This window comes from Loxodonta africana, chromosome 3 (assembly GCF_030014295.1).
Source record: "Loxodonta africana isolate mLoxAfr1 chromosome 3, mLoxAfr1.hap2, whole genome shotgun sequence".
Lineage (NCBI taxonomy): Eukaryota > Metazoa > Chordata > Mammalia > Proboscidea > Elephantidae > Loxodonta > Loxodonta africana.
Window position 1 is genome coordinate 65,436,442 of NC_087344.1, and position 9,457 is coordinate 65,445,898.

Genomic DNA, 9,457 nt, shown 5'->3' on the forward strand with positions numbered 1-9,457 from the left:
GTTTGTCTGAGTGTTTGAATTCTTTCCTGCCCCAAAGACAAGAGCTGAGGCATTCTCTCCAGTAACAGTCCCAGGGTAGATGAGACTGTGGGTCATGTGGGCTGTCAGCCTTGTAGACTTCTTTCTTCTCTGTGATTTTGGTTACCTCTTACTCTTTTTCTTTGGAGGGGTACATTCCAATAGTTGTATCTTAGATGGCCACTTGCAAACTTTTAAGACCCCAGACACTACTCATTTCACTAGGATGCAGAACATGAACTTTGTGAACTATTTTGTGCCAATTGACTGAGTTGTCGCATGAGACTAAGATTCTAAGCCTTCAAACCTAGGTAACTAATTTCACAAGGTGTTTGGTTAAGTCTGAGAAGTATCTGTAATTGTGTCTTCTATGAATATACATGCCTGCACACATGTATCTGTCTTACGCACACACAGATACTTCGATCTTTGCATACTTATGTATATACCTGCACCCGCCCATATACCTGTACACCTATACACGTACATATATGACCAAATGCTGGTTTTTTGGTCATTGTTAGTGTTGTTGCCAAATTATATATGTCAATTTCTTTAGTACAAGCATCCTTTTCTCTTGAGCACTTCTTGGTGCCATCATTTACTTTGGTCAAGCTGTGCTCACTACACCCACATTTCATACCATTTTCTCTATCAGCAAAAATAACAAGTATTTACTATCTAAATCATGCTTCCCCCTCCTTCCCTTCTCCCCTGGTTGAACACTGGTCTCTTTATATATGTCTATTCTTGTCTTCTTGTAAAAGAGGAATCATACAACATTTGTCCTTATGTGCTCAACTTATTCCACTTAGCATTATCTTGCTCTGCCCTTTGCTGAGTCTTTAGAGTGTTTAGACATGGCACATGGGTGTGCTAAGAATGCAGTCTAGGCAGCCTTAGAGATGTAGATGCGCACAGAGCCCAGCTCACCCAGTGGCTGCCTCAGTCCATCCGCCAGAGCCATGGGCACCTGGGTGCACCCTGCTTTCCCCAGAGTCTCTTCCAGCTCTGCCTGCAGCAGCATCTCTGAGCACCACTGGGCTCCATCAGTCAGGCACTGATGAGCTGGGACTCTTGGCCATAGCCCCCTTCTTTTCTCCTGTGGTCATCATGGGACTGGGGGAGCCCTTAGGCCCTGAGCTAGGACATGGGGATACAAACCAGAAGTCTACCCTCATGGCTTCGCAGTCTGATGGGGGAGACAAGAGCATAAATGCTCTATTATGATGCAGTCTGACAAGTTTATGGCAGGGGTTAGAGTGGGTTTGCATTCTAGCAACAATGAATTCAGGTGGGTAAGAGTTGAAAGGATGTGAGCTTGAGACCCGGCTCTGCCACCAACCAGCTGTGGGACTTGGGGCCAGTTACCTGACTGCTGAGCCTCAGTTTTCTTATCTCTACAATGGGGATCATGCTAGTACCTACACCACAGCAATGTTGGAAGGAACCAAGTCATTACTAAGGTTAAGCTCTTGGTACAGGATGAGTCACACAATTGGGGAACACTTTAGAGCCCCAGGGGACCAAAGGGACAATGGTAGTGATGTTAGTGCAGGAGGTAGCAACATCTGACAGAAAGTTGGAGAACAGCAACTGTTGTCTGAATATGAAAGAGCAAGCTGTTTCTCAAGATAATAGCTCCCTGTTGCTAACTGTTCACACTAGCAGACTAAATGGCTACCTGTCAGGGCTTCTAAAGAGTACCTGCTTTGGCTGGGGATTCGGAGCAGTGGGGAGCATGGATCCTAACGAAGCTATTATGATTTTTTTTCCACTCCTGCACCACAGCCCCCACCACCACAAACCCACTCTCCTCCCATTTTGCATTCCATTTTGTATCTCACACTAGCTCAGTCTCCACCCAGTTACTCAGAGGTCCCTTCTCTGTCAAACAGCCTGGGGCTCTGGGACTCCCCCTGCTGCCTGAGGGAGAAACCCAGTCCTGGGGGCAGTTGTGGCTCTTCCTTTCCTACAGGACCCGGCAGCTGCCTGGTGAAGACACTGAGTGAAGTTGCTCTGACCAACCACAAAGAGAGTTGCACAGGCCCAGCCAAAAAGTGGGAGTTCCTTGATAACCAGTGACCTACACCAGAGGCAGAAGAAAACAAAAAAAAAACAAACCCGGTGCGGTCGAGTCGATTCCGACTCATAGCAACCCTGTAGGACAGAGTAGAACTGCCCCATAGAGTTTCCAAGGAGCGCATGGCGGATTCGAACAGCTGACCCTTTGGTTAGCAGCCGTAGCACTTAACTACTATGCCACCAGGGTTTCCCAGGGTGTGTTATTCACATAGGCAGTGAGCTGTTTGAGCAAGGGCTCAGGGGCTCAGGTCCTTGCAACCCATAACACTAGCCTTCAGTGCAGCACAGAGGCCCTAGCACATGTGGTGCAGGGTTTCAAGGGCCCATTGTGGGGATGGGGTTGTGGCCCCTTCCCGTAGTGGCCAGAGAAAATCCCTGGAGAAGAAAGAAGGTGGAAAGAGAGAAGGAGACAAAAGAGGAGGAGAAGGGGAGTAGAGAAAGACTGAGAAGTCACAGAGAAGAGAGACTAGGAAGAAGATCAGAGGAGAAGGCAGAGGAGAGAGAAGGAGAGGAGATAAAAAGGGGGAGCAAAGGAGAAAGGGAAGACCTAAGAACAAAAAGCAAGAGTGAGAGGAGAAGAGACAGGCAGGTGAGAAGAAGGAGGAAAGAAGGATACAGTAAAGGAGAAGAGCAGAGTGGGAAGAGAGAGAAAAAATAGGGGCTGGAGGAGGGAAGGGGATGGTGAAGATGGAAAGGAAGAAGGGATTTATGGAACTGAGGAGTAAGGGGAGAAGAAGAGAAAAAGAGAGAAGGAGGAGAAAGGGGCAGAGATGGTTGGGAAAAAAGGAGAGAGAAGGTAGAGGAGGAGGGAGAAGAAAGAGGGAAAGGGAAAAACAAAGAAGAATCTAGTATAATTGGATGGAGTAGATTGGGGAGGGAGTGTATGGAGAGGGATAGGAAAAGGAAGAAATGAAGGAGGAAGGAGCTGCCCCTGGAGCCAACTCCCAAAGTTTCTGCCCAGCCAGATGCCCTCAGAGCAGGGGTGTTTTGGCCTCTCATTCAATCTGTATGCTGAACAAGTCATCAGAGAAGCTGAACTATGTGAACTCCACATCAGGATTGGCGAAAGACTCATTCACAACCTGAAATATCCAGATGACACAACCTTGCTTACCAAAAGTGAAGAAGACTTGAAGCACTTATTGATAAAGGTCATATACTATAGTCGTCAGTATGGATTATGCCTACACATGAAGAAAAAAAAAAATCCACAAACTGAACCAACAAACACCATCATGATAAATGGAGAAAAAATTGAAGTGGCCAATGATTTCATTCTTCTTGGATCAATAGTCAATGTCTGTGGAAGAAGCAGTCAAGAAATCAAATGACATATTGCATTGGACAAATCTGCAGCAAAAACCCTCTTGAAAGTTTTAAAAAGCAAAGATGTCACTTTGATGTCTAAGGTGTACCTGACCCAAGCCACGGTCTTCTCAGTCACCTCACATGCACGTGAAAGTTGGACAGCGACAAAGGAGGACAGAAGAATAATTGATGCCTTTAAATTAAAAAAAATTTTTTTTTTTTTAAATTACGATGTTGGCAAGGAATATTGAGTATACCACAGATTGCCAGAAGGAAAAACAATCGGTTTTAGAAGAAGTACAACCAGAATGCTCCTTAGAAGTGAGAATAGTGAGACTTCAGCTCTTCCACTTTGGACAGGTCAACAGGGAAGACTAATCGCTAGAAAAAGACATCATGTTTGGTAATGTAGAGTGTCAGTGAAAACAAGAGAAACTTTCAGTCAGATGAATCGACACCATAGCCATACAACGAGCTCAAACATACCAAAGATCATGAAGATGGTGCAGGACTGGGCAACATTTCCTTTTGTTACACATAAGGTCACCATGACCAAAGGGACAACAACTAACAACAACAAAGATAAAATTCCATGGAAGTTTTCCATTCTTTTTTATCGATAGGCTTGGCAGCCAAGAAGCCATGGGGACCCTCTGGCCCAATTAGTGCTTGGTCAAGGGTCCCCAGAAAAAAAAAGGTCAAGAAGTTTTCTCTCTCTCAATACTGCTATCACATAGGAAACAGCTCAACCTGACTCAGGGCTTGGCAGGGTCAAAGCCAGTTCAGCTTCCTTCTCCCCAGCTAGCCAGGAGGGCCTATAGGGGCTGGGTCACTGTCCACACTTAAAGATGCCTGTGATGGAAAGGGCATTCAGGCAGTTGAGTGCTAGGCCTAAGTCTGCCAAGAACTTGCTGTGTGACCTTGGCCAAGCCGCTTAACCTCTCTGGGCCTCAATTTCCTCCTCCGTAAAGACAGAGGGTGGTATGGTGCTACTTTAGAAGTCCGTGGCTTATTAATAACTCAAGAATATATTGATTATTGAGCATATGCCAGGCATCATGCTAAGTGCTTACACACTTTATGTCATTTATTCTTTATAACAACCTGATTTCTGTTGTTCCCAGTATTCGCAGATAGTGAAACAGAGGTGGAATAACTTGTCCAGTGTCACACAGTTGATCAAGGGCAAAGCAGGCTCTCTCATTTTCTGCTGGACCATCCACCCCCAACCACACTTTGTCAAATACTAAGCCTGTCTTCAAATAGCTCCATTTCTCCAGTGAGTCGCTACCAGCAAATTGATTTTGACTCATAGCAAGCCTATAGGACAGAGTAAAACCGTCCCGTAGGGTTTCCGAGGAGCAGCTGGTGGATTCGAACTCCCGAAGTTTTGGTTAGCAGCCATAACTCTTAACCACTGTGCCACCAGGGGAACCACTGTACCATAGAAGATCCCTCTTTAAAGAGAAGGAACAAGGGGACCTATTAAACTCATTCAGCTTCAACATCACTTCGGAAATCTACGCGCTATGATTGCGAATCCAGCGTTTGCCGGCAGCCGCCCAATTTTAGCTGAATCCTAGCAGGCTTCTCACCAGGCTCACCCGCCCTTGTGGACTGGCGGACAGGTTTGAGAAGCATCACTGATCTTTCGACTAAAGTGTCCTAATGAAATACAAATATGCTGTCACTTAGTGAGCCATCTGTCATGGCAGCAGGGAAGAAATGCTACCAGGAGAACAATGGCCGTAATTTCATTGTAAAACCTGTCTCTCTTGCCTTGCTTTACGCCTCACCACCACCACCACCCCTTCCCCCTCTTGATCTTGGTCTCACAGCTCAGTCTTGGCAAATCGGTATCTTTCACTGTTTCAGCGTTGTCACAGAATAATGGGGGGAAAGCCATCAAGAAGATGTTAAAGATTTTTCCAATTACAAGCTACCTGTTACAAGGGCCCTGGGCCACAAGCAGGAGTTAACTCCAGTTTGTACGATCTGGAATCAGGGGAAGGTGATTCTTTGCCCAGTGCAAGGGGCTAAGGAGGTGGTACGGGTAGGGGCTCCCAAGGGGTCCCTGGGTCACAAGAATTAAAACACTGTCCTTCAATACCAGCAGTCGTTACTGGGCACAGTGGACAGAACAAAGCACGTCATTATCTTGCAAACTGTCACAGGGCTGTTGGGCTTCCCAGGCAAAGAGGGAGGAGAAAAGCCCAGGCTGATTGGTGGGGCAGGTGCTTTCTGGCTCAGCCAGTCATCAGATCTGAGTGGGGGGCTCTGAAGTTCCAGCCCCTCATCATAGATGGGACATCTGACCCCCACAGAGGGGAAGGTGACTTGTTCGTCACACTGCAAGATGGCAGCAGGAAGAGGAACACTGATGTTCTCCATTAGAGGGTCAGCTCCTTAAGGGCAGGCCTAGGGATTTCATCTTGGCAAGTCCAGTGTCCAGCAAGGATTAGCGAACGAGTAAATGAGTGAATGAATGAGGTGGCGAAGTGTACGGTGTCCAGGCCAGGCTTTGGGATCACACAGTCTGGGGTTTAAATAGAATCGAAACTCCACTTAATGTGTGACCACAGGCAATAATGGGGCTTCTCTGAGACTCAGTTTCCTCAGCTGTGAAATAGGTTTATGGTAGTACCCATCTCATGGGATTATTTGGAAAAATTAAATGAGATAAAGTATGTTCAGCACTTAACACCATACCAGAAACACAGACATCAACTAAGATAATAGTATTAATACTAGTATTGTTTTACACCATTAACCTATATGCTTTATTCTAAAAAGCCATCCTTCAGAAAACTGACAAGCTAATAACAGCTTTGACAAGGAATGAGAGGTCACATTAAATGTCTAGATCAATTGAACCACGCATCTTGTTTTAGGAAGGTTAAAATGCGTCTCAGAATTGAAATACAGTATTAATATTGAAAGGCTATTTCTAAATTTCAGATTCTTGGAAACCTCCCACTAACCACTGAGGAGAAACAATGGAAATAGTGTTGTCCATATGAACAGACCAGAGTTCTACTCTGCTCCCAACCTGCCCTGTGACCCTGGGGCTGCCCCTCCCTTTCTGGCCTCAGTTTCCAGCCTGGACAATGATTAGGCAGGATTAGATGATCCCTGGGATCTTCTGGCCCTGGAGCTGAGACTGAAAGGAGGAGATGGGATTCCTCTGTCTGACTCAGCTGCCGAGGTGAGGACTCATGTGGGGAGGGGTGTTTCCTATCTCCATTCAGGTGAGGGGGCATGGCCTGGTCCAGCCCCTCCCAGAAGCCAGAACCTTCCCTCAGGCCCCTGGACTCGGAGGGTTGAAGCAGAGGCTACAGGTCGGGCCTGAAAGTCTGGCCTCCTGACCAAGCTGCAGGCCCGAATTCTCAGCCCTTGGGCTCCCAACCTCTGGAGGCTTCTGCCTAGCTCTGAGGGCGTGTCCTCCCCAGGCCATACATACCTCCCAGCCACCCCAGACAAGGCCCCAGGATATCTACAAGGCATGCCCTGGCCTACTTCATCATTCCACTTTTAAGAGTCCCCAGGCAAGCTTTTGAGAAGGTGGGAGCAAAAGCAGGAGGGCAGGAGCCAGGAGGGAGAAGAGAGAGGAGTGCAGCCTCCAAGCGGGTCTGTTTACCTCCATTAGCTCCAGGTTACCTTTAAATGGGATCAAACTATCCTCTAATCCCCTTTATCTACATCCAGTGCTCTAAAAACAGAGCAGCTTGACATTTTAGTAAATAAAAAATAAGGAAAAGGTGAGGGGCCAGTGGAAACCAAGGATGGAGAAACTTTAGTGAACATCCATTAAAAAAAAATCAAACAAGCAGACAAATAAAAAAAACCAAACCCATTGCCCTGGAGTAGACTCCATAGATTTTTGTTTATTTATTTATTTAAAGAGAAGTAAGCTTTTATTTCCTTGTTTTACAAATGAAGCTGATTGAGTTGGTTGTTTTTGATGACTAGTCAAACAGACCAAATCTCATATCCTTATCCATCACTTCCAACACGGCTGGGGCTAAAGCAGTAGCAAGAACAGCAGTGGGGGCAGTGGCCAGAGGAGCAGCCACCACCAATGTAGATGGATCAGCCAAGAAAATCTTGACCTTTAAAGCAAAGGGCAAAGGTGTAATTGGTCTTCACAGACACAGCCAGGATCCACTTGTACCGATTGATGATAGACTGGGATACTGAGTCAACAGCTGGGTGACCAATCTGCAGAGATACACTGGCAACTTTGGGGACACCCTCCAGGAAGCGCGAATGCAGTTTCCTCTTCGATGTCAAGCACTTCCGGGTTGTAGATGCTGCTGTCGTCAGTCATCCAAACTTTGGGATGATCAGCCCACAGAAGAAGGAGGAAAGGTTCAGCAGTTTGGTAGGGTGGCTTCGCTGGCTCCCACTCTGTCTCAAGTCATAATCAGGATTTCAATAGTTCCTCTGGAGATCTTAGTGGTGATACCCAAAGCCTGGAAGAAGGTGGTGTTCTTAGGACCCAGACTAGTGTTCTGGGCTGGCCAGTAACTTCACGTGGGACAATGACACCAGCACAGGCAGCAGCTGGCACTTTGTTGGCCAGCAGCATGTCCCTGATCTCAGTAAGGTCCTCCTTGGTGAACATTAAGCCCAGGTTCCCCCAGATATGAGCCAACAGTTTCTCCAGAGCTGGGCTGTTTTCCAGATGCCCTCGGATGGCCTCGCACATCATGGTGGTGTTGCCCGTTAGCACCACAGTCTTCCCACGGAGGGACGTATGGATCTGCTGCATCTGCTTGGAGCCCACATTGTCGGCTCCCGCGATGAAAAGTTTTGGATAATCATACAAATGTTGGATGATCGTAAGGAAGTGGTTGGACTTCCCAGTTGCCCGTCTTCCCCGGGCATCGTGGTGGTGCCTCAGGATTGCCACACAGAGTTTAAAGACAATGCCACTCTCACAAGAACACCTGGTCAGAATGATTCCATAGGGTTGTCAAGGCTGTGACCTTTTAGAAGCAGATCCGCAGGCCTTTCTTCTGAGGTACCTCTGGTGGGTTTGAACCTCCAAACTTTCACTTAATAGTCTAGCACATAATGGTTTGTGACACCCAGGGAATGCAAATTCACATTAAAGCCTTGTTAATGTCTTGAAAAATAACACTATGACAGGTTTTAGTGGCAAGAGAGGAGGAGAGAATTCCAGGAGGGAAGCCCAGCTCCAAGGTAGAAAGAAGGCTGAGCAGGGAAGGGGATGTGGCATGTAGTCTGACACCTGCAGATGTGGGCTGGGGGGCTGGTACAAGAATGTTGGGTTCTGGGTTCCACCAAGCTGCACTCGTTCTTCCTTCACCTTCTCTCTGACTTTGCAGATTGGCTTCTGACCCACCTCCAGGTTGAAACTCTCTCCATGGTAACTCTTCATCAGCAAATCCTCACCTTGGCCCTCAGCTCTGGACCCCTCCCCATACCCACTTCCCTTCCTGGTCTTCCGGGACCCTGCCCTGCCTTGATTCTCCCTGCTCCTTCTGTCACTCTCTTCCTGTTCCCTTATTCTCTTCAGTGCTTCTCCTCTGAAGATGCCCCCAAGGTTTGCTTGTATTCCTTTCTCTTTGACCTACTAACAGTCTGGGCTAGGAGACTTAGAAACTTGTAAGTCAGGCTTAAAGAGCCCTGGTGGTACAATGGTTAAGCACTTGACTGCTAACTGAAAAGTGGACAGTGCAAATCCTCCAGCAGCTCCATGGGTGAAAAGACCTGGTGATCTGTTCCTGTAAAGATTACAGCCTAGGAAACCCTATGGGACAGTTCTACTCTGTCATATAGAGTCGCCATGAGTCAGAATGGACTGGATGGTACCTAACAACAACGACAGGTCAGGATTACAGGTAACAAGCACAGGGCACTAGAAGCGATCAGGACCGTGGTATTGCCAAAAGATAAAGGCTCTTTTTGCTGTTTTTTTTTTTTTAATAATGCAAGGCCTTTGAGAGAGACTTTAGGCAACTTCCCAGGGACACAGCCCCCCATTTTAAGAACTAGTACATGTTATAGCTCCATGCCCGCT

At 47.0% G+C, this 9,457-nt stretch overlaps 1 pseudogene; it reads right to left on the bottom strand.

The window, feature by feature from the left end:
- Positions 1-5,514: 5,514 nt before the first annotated feature.
- On the bottom strand, positions 5,515-8,802 carry LOC100655182 (large ribosomal subunit protein uL10-like; annotated as a pseudogene).
- Between the last annotated feature and the right edge of the window lie 655 nt (positions 8,803-9,457).